The following is a 12,599-nucleotide window of genomic DNA, read 5'->3' as shown; positions in this document are numbered from 1 at the left end:
AACCCAAGCTCCTGCTTGCTGTGCAGACAACCCTGCGAGGCGGCATGAAATACCTTGCAGGGTTAACTTGGAGGTTTACTAACTCTTCAGGCTCGCTGCAGGAAAAACACCTCCCTGTTGTTAAACCAAAGCCCCTTGGGAAAACTTTCTGACGGCAGAGGGGCACAGTGACAAACGAGGCTCGGCTCCAGAGAGAGACCAGCGGCTCGTGGTCCTTGCTCACGGGCTTTTCTGGGCACAGAGAGCCCAGGAACGCTTTCGAAGGGCCGGTGGGAGGGGCGGGGCCCGTGGAGGCAGCTGTGACCACAGACGGGGGTGGGGGGTGGCCTGCCATCTCCGCAGGGTGCTTGCCATCGTCGGCAGGAAGCCACGAGCTGCTGAAGTGACTGAGACGCCTGGGATGGGCTCCCGCTTCAGGATTGTTTCCGAGGTGCTGGTTGTAGCCAGGAGGCCGCTGCCCCACAAGGCGCCGGGATTTGAAGAGCTATGGTGAGCAGCCACTGAATACTGCCAAGGTAAGACTCATCTTCCGCCTTCCTGATCTCGCATTTCCTCATACAGCGCCGGCAGTGCTTAGGGACCCGTGGGTGGGCGAATGGGCAGGAACATCGCCATGGGTGTTACAGGGAGAGGGAAGATTTTCTTAGGATCTGAGCCCCGGCTGTGGATAGATTGCCCCGTCGTTTGTTCATTTCTATTTTAGAGGGTTTAAAAATTTTTTTTTCATCTTATTTTTAATTGGAGGACTATTACTTGACAATATTGTGGTGGTTTCTGCCCTACTTCAATATGAAACGGTCACCCAGGAGAGATTTTTTGATTGATAAAAGTTCAGTCCATCTAGGATAGAGTCTGCTGCTCAGGCCTTCAAAGCTGGAAGAGTTGGTGAATGTGCCAGGGAAGAGACAGGAGGAGGCTGTGGGTGGGTGAGGGTATGGATGGGCACCCAGGGCTGTGTGCTCCAGGCAAGAGCCTCCCTGTGAAGGAGGGTGAAGGTTCCATGGTGCCAAGCTGATGCAGGGCTGCAGTGATGTGTGGAGGGTCTGACTCAAGGTCAGTGATTGGGTGTTGCTTTCGTTTCATTTTGGTCTTCTTTTTAAAATCAAATTTTCCATTTTTCAGACGTTTGGAGGTAGGGTGATGGAATAGGCTTGTTGCTGTTTGGTTGCTAAGTCACGTCCAACTCTTTGTGACCCCGTGGACTGTAGCCCACCAGGCTCCTCTGTCCATGGGATTCTCCAGGCAAGAATACTGGAGTGGGTTGCCGCGCCCTCCTCCAGGGGATATGCCCAACCCAGGGATCGAACCCGTGTCTTCTGCGTTGGCAGGTGGATTCTTTACCACTGAGTCACTAGCGAAGCCCTGGAATAGGTTTGAAGATGGCCTGTTTGGCTAAGAGAGCTCTTTGGCCAACTGTGAAAAGGAAAGAATAGTTGATATCTTGAGAGGATTTTAAAAATTCTAGGATTTTGACAACTTTTCCAGTCATTTCCTAACTGGCCAATGTTGTTCACTCACCCTCAATTGCCACATGACCAAGGAACTAAAGAACTGTTATTACAGTGCTTCTGTCATTATAGATAAGAATTCCACACGATATATGTCAACGCTCTTCCCTCTTGGAAGGGAGTTTGAATCCCCTCAGCTTAAGTGAGGACTGGACTTACTAGAGAGTATGGAAAAGGAAAACCGGCAATCCTGCAGTGGAGAATCCTGGCCCCAAGGTCAAGGTTAACATCTCCAGGAATAAGTCACATTGTATTTATTGTGTAACTTTGGCTGCAAGGAGAAAAGTACTTCACCTCCATGCTATTCCTTCCTCAAACCCCTAATCCTAGTCTAGTTATGAGAAAACATCAGACAAACCCAAATTGAAGGGCTACAGACTACTTGAACTTCAAGATTTTCAAGGTCATGACAAACAAGTGAAGATAGGGAAATTGTCACTTCAGAGGAGAGTAAGGAGAAATGACAACTAAATCCAGAATTCACATACGGGTTGGATTGGATCCTGGAACAACAACAACCCCAAGGTCATTAGTGAAGAATAGGGGAACTCTAAATAAAGTCTGGAGTTTAACAGCTATCACTGATGTGCCTTTCTTGGTTCTGGCAAGTGTACCATAGTTAGGAAAGACACCAACACTAAGGGAAGCTGGGTGCAGGATGCATGGCAAGCCTCTATCCTATCTTTGTGATTTTTCTGAAAACCTAAAATTATTCCAAAATAAAAACTAAAAAATAAAGATCTATGCTCATCCTGCCTTGGAGCAGAAATAGTCAACATCTGAACACGCTTGGGAAAATTGGTGTCCATGGCCCAGGGGGCCCATCCCCTCTTTGAACATTCTGGAACCCGGAAAGCCTCTTGCATTTTCTATTAGCCTCTCTCCCAGCTCCCCACCTGATTCTCAGAAAGCACCATATTTCCCTCTCTTCATGGTCTTCCTCATCATTCATTTATTTTTTCATTTAACACACATTTCTGAGCCCTCACTCTGTGTCAGGAGGATTTAGGCCTAAGGACCGCACTTCTGTCTCCCAGCAGAGCTCACTGTGCTGGTTCAGATTCCTGGGCCTCCAGCACATGCCCAGCCACCCACACCTGGCCCCTCCCCAGTGAGGAAGCAGGAGGCAGAGTGTGGAGGCCAATGAGGGCCCAGACCCGGATGGAGTCTGCCATCCTGGGCTCACCCACCCCTGCAGAATCTGTGGTCAGCCAGGCAGCAGTGAACTGTGCTACAAACACTCTTCCATGAGCAGAGCATCTCCCGAGGAATGCAGAGTCAAACTGGAACTCTCAGAGCCAGCTCCTGCTTGAGTGCCGCCTGGGCGGTCTGGTCCCTGCACAGACCCTAGAATCTGCAGCATCCGGACGAGATCACGGGGCAGCAGCCTTGCTTTAAGGATCAAGTGTTTGGAGAGGTACCAGGGAGACAGAGAAACCCAACCCCCCTCCCTCAACACATATACACACACACATACACACACACACACACACACACACACACACACACACACACACACACACACACACACGAGATCACCAGGGGCAGCAGCCTTGCTTTAAGGATCAAGTGTTTGGAGAGGTACCAGGGAGGCAGAGAAACCCAAGCCCCCTCCCTCAACACACATACACATTCACACACACACACACACACACACACACACACACACACACACGCTTCACAGGCCCGGCAGAGCAGGTGTACACACACACACACACACACACACGCTTCACAGGCCCGGCAGAGCAGGTGTGCCCTTGTTCAAAGGCGATATCTCAACCAGATTAGAGAAAGCTTCGGAAGCAGACATGAAAGAGGAAAGAATTATGAAGCTGTGGGGAGAGAGCGTTTACATGAAAATCACAACACTGAGATGAAGATCTGCGCTGAAGAGCGGTGATTACCCCAGGCCTGCAGCCCCTTTCCTGTCACGTCTCCTGCCCCCCACTGCTTCTGGAGCACAGCACGCCCCCCCTGCGGGAGCACAGCACACCCCCCCTGCGGGAGCACACCACACCCCTCCTGTGGGAGCATACCATGCCCCTCCTGCAAGAGCACACCAGGCCCCCCCTGCAGGACCACAGCACGCCCCTCGTGTGGGAGCACAGCATGCCCCCACTGTGGGAGCACATCAGGCCCCCCTGTGGGAGCACATCAGGCCCCCCTGTGGGAGCACACCACGCCCCTCCTGAGGGAGCACACCAGGCTCCCCCTGCGGGAGCACTCCAGGCCCCCACTGTGGGAGGCTCTGCCTGCTGCATCTCCCCTCTCACCCAGGCAAGCCCCTCCTGTCCTGGCCTCAGGATCAGTGCCCATGTCTTCTCTCCTGTCGTGTCATGCTATGCCATGCCAAGTTGCTCAGTCATGTCCAACTCTTGGCGACCCTACAGACTGTCGCCCACCAGGCTCCTCTCTCCGTGGGATTCTCCAGGCAAGAATACTGGAGCGGGTTGCCATGCCCTCCTCCAGAGGATCTTCCCAACACAGGGACCGAAACTGTGTCTCTTCTATCTCCGGCGTTGGCAGGCAGGCTCTGTACCACTGGCACCACCTGGGAAGCCTACCAGTGCCCAAATCCACCCCTGAGTCCCCAAGGCCTCTGGCACATGCCTGGGGTGCTTTGTTGGCAGGCCTGCTGCCCCTCTGGATCTGGGCTCTTCCAAGACAGGAACCAGGCCCTCCCTCCAAACACTATCCGAAACAGGGGAGTGTTTTAGAAAGACCTTGAAGCATGAATGAAGGTGTTAAGTAAGAATTATCTTCCTTTCTGTGTACAAAACATAGATTGGTTCTTTATTTTTTCACCAAGAGGGCCAACTTATGGTGAGATATCTAGCTGTGTTTATTACAGTTAGACAAATGACCTATGTTTCAACTGTCCATTTTTACAGTTATTCTACCTTGTATTGCTACAGAAATTCTATAAAATTATTTCACGGTAAGATTGTTTTTAGTCTTACCATTTCTAAAGTAAATGAGACTTTTAAAAAGCAAATTCTTTTTTTTTTTAAATATTGCACTTTAAGATAGGATCAAAAGTAATAAACCATTTTATGATTTTATTTGGGTGGCTTTATGGGAAAGGCTGAAGTTTCCATTTCCTAATGGAAAGGAGCCATTTCTGTTTTGTGGTGTCTGTCCCTTTGTCTGTCTGGCGGACTCCCTGGCACCTGTCAGAGCTGTCGGAGACATGTCAGGTTAAGACTGAGAACAGGGGTGTGCTGGCAAATGTTTAACCTCTGATTTTCTGGGAAACACACACACAGATACGTAAGTTAATCATCAGTTTTACTGGTATAAAGGATGAGTAACACTCATTTACAAATATTAATATATATAATACCCATTCTTATAAATACCACATAACCAACTGATTCTCCCTAGAATGCTCTTGTGAACTTTTGCCAGACTCTTGGACCCAAAGTCAAGCAATTGATGCACATGGACTTCACTGATATTTTCATTTATTCCAAGAAGTAAGATCAGAGTGAAACCACAAAGACGTGTCTGAACTACACTTGATAGTCTGTGGGGTGACCCACTTCTTTACTAAATTGGATAACAGTATTTTATTACTTGAAAAATTTTCTCCGTGTGAAGGGGTGCTATCCAAAGCTGCAAATCTTTTTAAGCGAAATCAACACTATTAACATTTTCTCCATCACCGTCTTAAGTTGGGGAAATCAACAAGAATGCATCAACCACACATGTGTTCAGTTCAGTCACTCAGTCATGTCTGATTCATTGCGACCCTGTGGACTGCAGCATGACAGGCTTCCCTGTCCTTCACCAACTCCCAGAGCTTGCTCAAACTCATGTCCATCGAGTCAGTGATGCCATCCAACCATCTCATCCTCTGTCGTCCCCTTCTCCTCCCACCTTCACTCTTTCCCAGCATCAGGATCTTTTCAAATGAGTTAGCTCTTCATATCAGGTGGACAAAGTATTGGAGTTTCAACTTCAGCATCAGTCCTTCCAATGAATATTCACTGGTTTCCTTTAGGATTGACTGGTTGGATCTCTTTGCAGTCCAAGGGACTCTCAAGAGTCTTCTCCAACACCACAGTTCAAAAACATCAGTTCTTCAGCGCTCAACTTTCTTTATAGTCCAACTCTCACACCCATACATGACCACTGGAAAAACCATAGCTTTGACTAGATGGACCTTTGTTGGCAATGTAATGTCTCTGTTTTTAAATATGTAGCCCTTGCCTATTCCTGTGGTATAAACACTCCTACCATAGCTGATTTCAAGCTGCCAAAACATCTTGACTGAACATGAAGCTGGGAAGCCAGAAAGAGGGAGAGGTAGCACGTGGTCACATTGTTTCCACCCAACAGATACAACTGAGGTAAACAGGTTCAGGGTCAGAGACAACAGTAAAATATCAGGGAAGTTTCCACATGTGTATGTTCACATATGGTTTTTGTTTTTCTCTCTCTGACTTACTTCACTCTGTATGACAGACTCTGGGTTCATCCACATCTCTACAAATGACCCAATTTTGTTCCTTTTTTATGGATGAGTAATATTCCATTGTGTATCTGTATCATAACTTCTTTACCCTATTGGCAGGGCAGGAAGAGGTGCAGATGTAGAGAATGGATGTGTGGACATGGGGTGGCGGTGGGGGTGGGATGAACTGGGAGGCTGAGATGTACCTGTACATATAGGTATGTACACCTCTCTCTCTGGGGTCAGCAGAGCCTCGGGGAAGGAGCTGCTGCCTGAGTGCAGGCCTGCGTGTGCTGAGCGCTTTGGGAAGGAAATGCCAGGTGTGCAAGATGGTGGCTCTTGCTGTTCATGACACCCCAGCTACAGGCTGAGGAGATAAAAGGGAGGCGGTTAGGAGCTTGCCTGGGGAACGTGAGCCAAGTCTGAGGTCAGGGTTGGGCTGCCGTGTTGCTCTTACTCAGGAGCCTCCGTGCTCATGACTGGTATGCTGACTGACCATGACCTCAAGAAGGTCAAGTCCCGATTGATGAAAATGCTGCCTCCTCATCCCTGGCAGGTTGCCCTGCAAGAAGCTCTTTGGAAATTTTCTCTTAGTGGCTGTTTTGAGAGTAGCTACCCTCCTATGACTCAGAGGAGGAGTCTGTCACCTGAGGGGGTCTGTGTGTGGGTAGTGGGAGGGGATCTAAACAGCAGAAGCTCACATGGATTTAGATATGAAATTCCTCGTGCTCTTTGCAGGAACCAGTGTCCCCTCAGTCCAGACTCAGAGGCCAAGGCCCCAAGCTGTGCATGGTCTGCCAGGAGTGAGGAGGTGCCCCCCTCTGCCCTTTCAGCCACAGGCTCAAGGCTTTGTGCTCAGTGGGGGTCTGTGGGGCTCTGACCGAGTTCTCTGGGGGTCTGTCTTCTCCACCAGCTCACTTAGAACGCCTTCTAGGCAGGGCCACTTAGAAGCAGGAGATCAGCCACAACCCTTTGGGAGAACAGGCTAATTTCATACAGATATTTCATGTATCTCCTTTCTTTCTTACTGTAACAATCATATAATACCAAAAAAAAAAAAAAAAAAAAGCCTTTTGGAAACAGATATGAGCCATCAGTAATTTCACCTCTTATTCCTACCCAAGACTTGCTCGCCTTGGTTTGTAGGATGCAGTTTTTATCCCTGGACTCATAAGGGTCAGAGACCTTTGGAGTCTGTGTTTTTTCCTTGTTTTCTTTTTTCATCTGAACATAAGTTTCTTCCCCATGGGAACATGTCTTCACAATGATCATTTTTTCTATTTTTTATTTAACTATTAAAAAAATTTTTTTTTACAATATTGTGTTGGTTTCTGCCATACAACAATGCAAATCAGCCATAATTCTACATATATTCTCTCCCTCCCTAGCCTCCTTCCCATCCTCCTCTCCCATCCTTCCAGGTGGTCACAGAGGGCCAGACTGGGCTCCCTGCACTACACAGCAACTTCCCAGCAGCTGTCTACCTTACACCTGGTACATATACACAGTGGAATATTACTCAGCTGTAAAAAGTAGGGATCTGAATCTGTTCTGGTGAGGTAGATGAACCTACAGCCTGTTGTACAGTGAAGTAACTCAGGAAGAGAGAAACAAATATAGCATATTGACACATACGTATGGAGTCTAGAAAAATGATATTGACGAACCTATTTGCAAGGAAGGAAGGGAGATGAAGATGTAGAGATTGGGCTTGTGGACACTGGGGGATGGAGAGAGTGGGACGAATGGAGAAAGTATTATCACAATGATCATGTTTGAAGCTGCATAATATTTTCTTATCTTAACTCTATTTCACACTGGACATTTAGTCTCCTTTTTTTTTAAACGTCATAGAGGGCTATGGTTTGGAACAAAATAACATGTAACTTGTAAAGTCCTTCCGAACTACATCACACAGCCAAAGAGTATTCTTCCCATCTTCCAAGGAACAACAATTATATAGAGAGACGAAAGGCTTATTTGGGGTGGAGTGGGGTGGTCTTGGATTTGCATTTGGAGTCCTGGTGATGGCAGCCTGAGTTCTCGTCTTCTCATCTAGCTGCCTTGTTGTCAACAGCTATATTCATTGGCCAGGGTTCCTGATGTGGTCTTTGGCAGGAGAACAGATTTTCCTCTCTGTGAGATGAATTGACTCAGAAGGAAACAAAACCCAAGGATTTGGCCTCATTTGTCTCATAGTTTAAACCAAGATTCCTAATCAGAGGCCCATGAATTGTTGTGCGGGTTTGAGGGGAGAGGAGTCCTGAAACTGAACACAAAATTGGATGTGTCTGCACTTAAGTGTACTTGGGGGTGACGGAAGTGTCTGTAGTTTCACAAGATTCTCAAAGGAGATTGTGGTCCCTGAAAATATTTTTTTAAAAAACTGATCTATCTTTCTTTCTCTCTTCTTCCCTCCCATTCCCTTTGGTGAGTCCAGTGTTGAAATGACAGAATTCTAAAGATCTGTGCCTACATACAGAAGTCCAGATGTGGAATGGGGACAATATTATTCCATCTGAGGAGCCTTGGATTAAAACCCAAGTCTATCTCACTGCCTGATCTGTGTGTGCGTACCCATAATGTGAGGCTTCCCAGATGGCACCAGTAGTAAAGAATCCATCTGTCAAAGCAGGAGACATAAGAGATGCAGTTTCAATCCCTGGATCAGGAAGATCTTCTGGAGGATGGAATGGCTATCCACTCCAGTATTCTTGCCTGGAGAATCCCATGGACCAGGGAACCTGGCAGGCTATGGTCCATAGGGCTGCAAAGAGTTGGACACAGCTGAGGCAACCCAGCACACACACATGCACACACACCCATTAGGCTAAAGTGCCTTATGGTTAAGAGAGTTGCTTCTCTTTTTACTTCTTTAACCAAAGCTAATTGCTAATGTGTTCAAGGTTCTGCCATGATCATGGCCATCCTTGGTTCTTCACTAAACTAAATGTTTTGATTTTTTTTTAAAGCCTTGCATTTCTCTCTAGGGAGTCAGACTGACACAGAAATATTTGTGGTTGGTTAGTTGTTCTTTCCTCCTACAGGCATTAACCATAAGAGTTGAGCTGTGTTTATCAAACGGAAATGTTATCACTCAAGGCTTAAAGAGCCAAGGAAACTTTGAAGTCCAAGAGATTGAACCCAACAGTCCAATTCAATGGGTGGGAGACTTGAGCTTATGATTTACTGAATACAAATGGACCTTTTCTCTTCAGATGTGTTTACTAACAACAACCTACTTGGCACCTGTTGGTGACTTTGGCTTCCTAAATGTGTTTGATTTCCTTTCTCTCTTAGTAATCCTGTCCTGAATCTCCTTAAACTCAAGTGTTCATGCCTGGAGGCAAAAAGATGGGGCAAAATTTAATCTCAAGTCTCCTTGCTTCCTCTGAAAATCTCTGCTAAGTTAACCGCTTGTTATTACTGAAAACTGGCAGCCTTGAAAGGGGAAAGACTTCCTGAAACATGGGAAATAATCATGCAATAGGAAAGAGTAAATTATAATTTCATCTTGGGCATCTTATATGTAATACAACATTGAATGTTATATCAGTGTGCCTTATTGGCCCTCTAGTTTTGGCCAGTGAACGATAACCAGTACATGGAATAACACTGGCTTGGATATAAATAGCATCTTTCTACCATTGTCCTAGAAAGTTAAACCGTTAACTGTTTATGGGAGTGGAGTCTTAGGGGGAAGTGGGTGAGAAGGCATTTTCTTGTATTTGTGTTTTCTCTTCAATGCAGAAGACCCAGGTTCAGTCCCTGAGTCAGGAAGATCCCCTGGGGAAGGGAATGGCTACCCACTCCAGTATTCTTGCCTGGAGAATCTCATGGACAGAGGAGCCTGATGGGCTGCAGTCCAAGCAATTAACACTTTATAATTATATTATCGTGCCATGGTTTAAAAGTAATAACTCACATTTATTGAGTCCTTACTATGTGTTGAGGCACTCTTATAAGTGCATTATATATTTCATCTTATTTAACACAAAATAATTCAGTAACTTGCTTTCCTAAGAACATTTTTGGCTTTTTCTGCCTTCGCCTCAACTTCTAGATGAGTCTAAATTATTCACTTTCAAGGTTTTCTGGGCAACAAAGCATGACTGTCTATCCAAAAACAGGAATTAATTATTCAAGAAAGGCTGAAGCAAAGGCCTCACAAAATTTGTTGTACTCTTGCTAGAATATTTTCATACTATCACAGTTTAATAGAACATCCATCTGTACCACCAGCTCTGGATTGAACCCAGGCAGAGTGTGCCTGGGTCCTGAGGCACGTCCACACATTGGGCCCCAAGCAGGCTGCTGCTGAGACCGTATGATGGGCTCCAGAACTGAGACCCCCAAATCTTAAAGGAAGGGTCAGCAGTTTGGGAGATGGGGATGGCAAAGTCAGAGGAACAAGGCTGAGGGCACAGAAGTGAAGACAGGTGATCTGTGGGCCGTGATAAAGGCAGAGAAGGAGTTGAGAGGGGAAGAGAAAGCAGTCTCAAAGAGATATTTGCATACAGTACTTGTTTTCATAGTGGCATTATTCGCAATAGCCGCATGGTTGAGTGGATAAATAAATTGTTGCATTACATGCCATGGAATATTATTCAGCCTTAAAAAAAAAAGGAAATTCTAATGCATGCTATGACATGGATGAACTGTGAGGGCATTATACTAAATGAAATGTCAGTCCCAGAAGGACAAATACAGTATGGTGTCACTTCTATGAGGTCCCCAGAGTAGTCAAATTTTAGAGACTGAAAGTAGAAAAGTGGTTGTCAGGGACTGGCAGAGGGGGAAATGGGGAGTTTTTCTTTAATGGAGATGAAGTTTCAATTTTGCAAGATGAGAAAGTTCTGGAGGTTGGGTGCCCAGCAATGTGAATATTTGTTCCATTACCGAACCGTACATTTAAAAACTAAGATGGTAAATTTTATGTCATGTGTATTTACCTAATTAAAAAAAATTTTTGAGAAATAGAATAGAATAGAAAATACTCAAATGCATTGCTTGAGTAAGGACAAATAATGTTGTGTGAACCTTTGTTTCAAGGCATGGGGGATGTGTGTGCATGTGTGCACCTTGGCATGTTCTATCTTGCAGGTGTACACTGTGTTCTTACTGAGAATCACACTAACCAAGAAAAAAAGTTTCTGATAAACACCACAGTGGACAACCTCAGACCACACAGCCCAGTAAGGCTTCTCATAACCTGTGTGGTTGAGCCATCCCTCCCCCAAGGCACAGCAGAGAGGTGGTTTCTGCTCCGTGGTTCTCACCTCCCAAGGCATCTTTCCCACTCAGAAAATGCTCATTAATTGACAAACAGATACCCTAGGAGGCCTTGCATTGATACTTCTCCATCTTCTCCCATTTCCCCAAGAACTAAACTCAGAAAACTGCGTGGATGTGGGAGAGAAAGGAAATGCATGTGTGCTCAGCTGCTCAGTCGTGTCCGACTCTTTGAAACCCCATGGTCTGTGTAGCCTGCCAGGCTCCTCTGTCCATGGGATTTCCCAGGCAAGAATACTGCAGTGGCTTGCCATTTCCTCCTCCAGAGGATCTTCTCGATCCAGGGATCAAACCTGCCTCCTAAGGCTCCTGCATTGGCAGGCAAATTCTTTGCCACTGAGCCACCTAGGAAGCCCTGAGAAAGGAAATGACAAGTACTTAATTTATTCCAAAACTGCCAAGGGAGGGAGGAATGGAAGGGGAGAAGAAAAGAAGGAAGGAAGGAAGATGGCTGTGGCTTTGATTTCTGAGACTTGCAGGGGTTAGATAAACCCTCTGTAACCTCAGGAAGCTCGAGGCTCACCAGAAGCCTTACTAGGGCTTGGACAGGGGTCTGGGAATCAGTCCAGTTCCAGGGAAGTGGCAGGAAGAAACACTCCATCCTTCTGGACCTTCAGGAGGGACACGGGGTCTCTGGGGAAGAAGGAACAATCAGCTGCCTCACAGGTTCACCCAGAGGGAGACATTCGTTTTCTAGGATAGTTTTGGAGGGGAGCCTGTGGAAAGGGGAAGAGTGGAGTGTGTGTTCAATATAGTGGCTGCCATCAGCGCCTGGCTTGTAGCATCTATAAAGCGCTGCTCACGTGAGTGGCTGTGAGCTCCGCATGGCAGCTCCTAGAGGAGGAGAGGGGCATTCAGCTAACAAGAGGCAGAGCTGAGACTGAAATGCGTCCCTTGTGGCTTAAAATCCCTCCTCTTCTGCTGCCTTGGGAAGGGTGGTGCTGTAGTCTTGGGCCAGGACGGGAAGTGAACAAGGCTGTGGACCAAAAGGAGGAGGCTTTCATCCTGGCATATCATGTAATAACCCTGAAGCTTCGAGGGCTGTGGCAGGGATGGAATTTCACGATACGATCAACTGCCTCTGTTGATGGTAGAATGGATGCCACGGGAGAAGAGGAGCTGTCCGTTCGCTCACCCAGACGTAACTGTGAGCTTTCCCTGAAGCACTGAGTCACATCCGTGGACAAAACAAAGGCCTCCTCTCGGGCAGGACGGCAGACACCACACAAATTTGGAGATGTATGTAGTGTCAGGTGGTAATCGGGGGGAGAAGAGACACGGCCTGACCTGCCTCTTCCAGCATCAGGCTGGTGGGAGGGCAGGAAGAGGAACAGAACAGCTGG

At 46.9% G+C, this 12,599-nt stretch overlaps 1 protein-coding gene across 1 annotated transcript in view; it reads left to right on the top strand.

Moving 5' to 3' along the window:
- Positions 1-380: 380 nt before the first annotated feature.
- The window catches only part of BLK (BLK proto-oncogene, Src family tyrosine kinase), a 51,258-nt gene continuing 39,039 nt past the window's right edge, over positions 381-12,599 (top strand). The window contains exon 1 of the mRNA XM_065907977.1: positions 381-515. The gene's annotated coding sequence lies outside the window, so the exon portion shown is untranslated. The remainder of the gene's footprint in view (positions 516-12,599) is intronic.

This window comes from Muntiacus reevesi, chromosome 17, assembly GCF_963930625.1.
Source record: "Muntiacus reevesi chromosome 17, mMunRee1.1, whole genome shotgun sequence".
Classification (NCBI taxonomy): domain Eukaryota; kingdom Metazoa; phylum Chordata; class Mammalia; order Artiodactyla; family Cervidae; genus Muntiacus; species Muntiacus reevesi.
The sequence above is the reverse complement of the archived record's forward strand: the minus strand, read 5'-3'. Positions and strand labels throughout refer to the sequence as shown.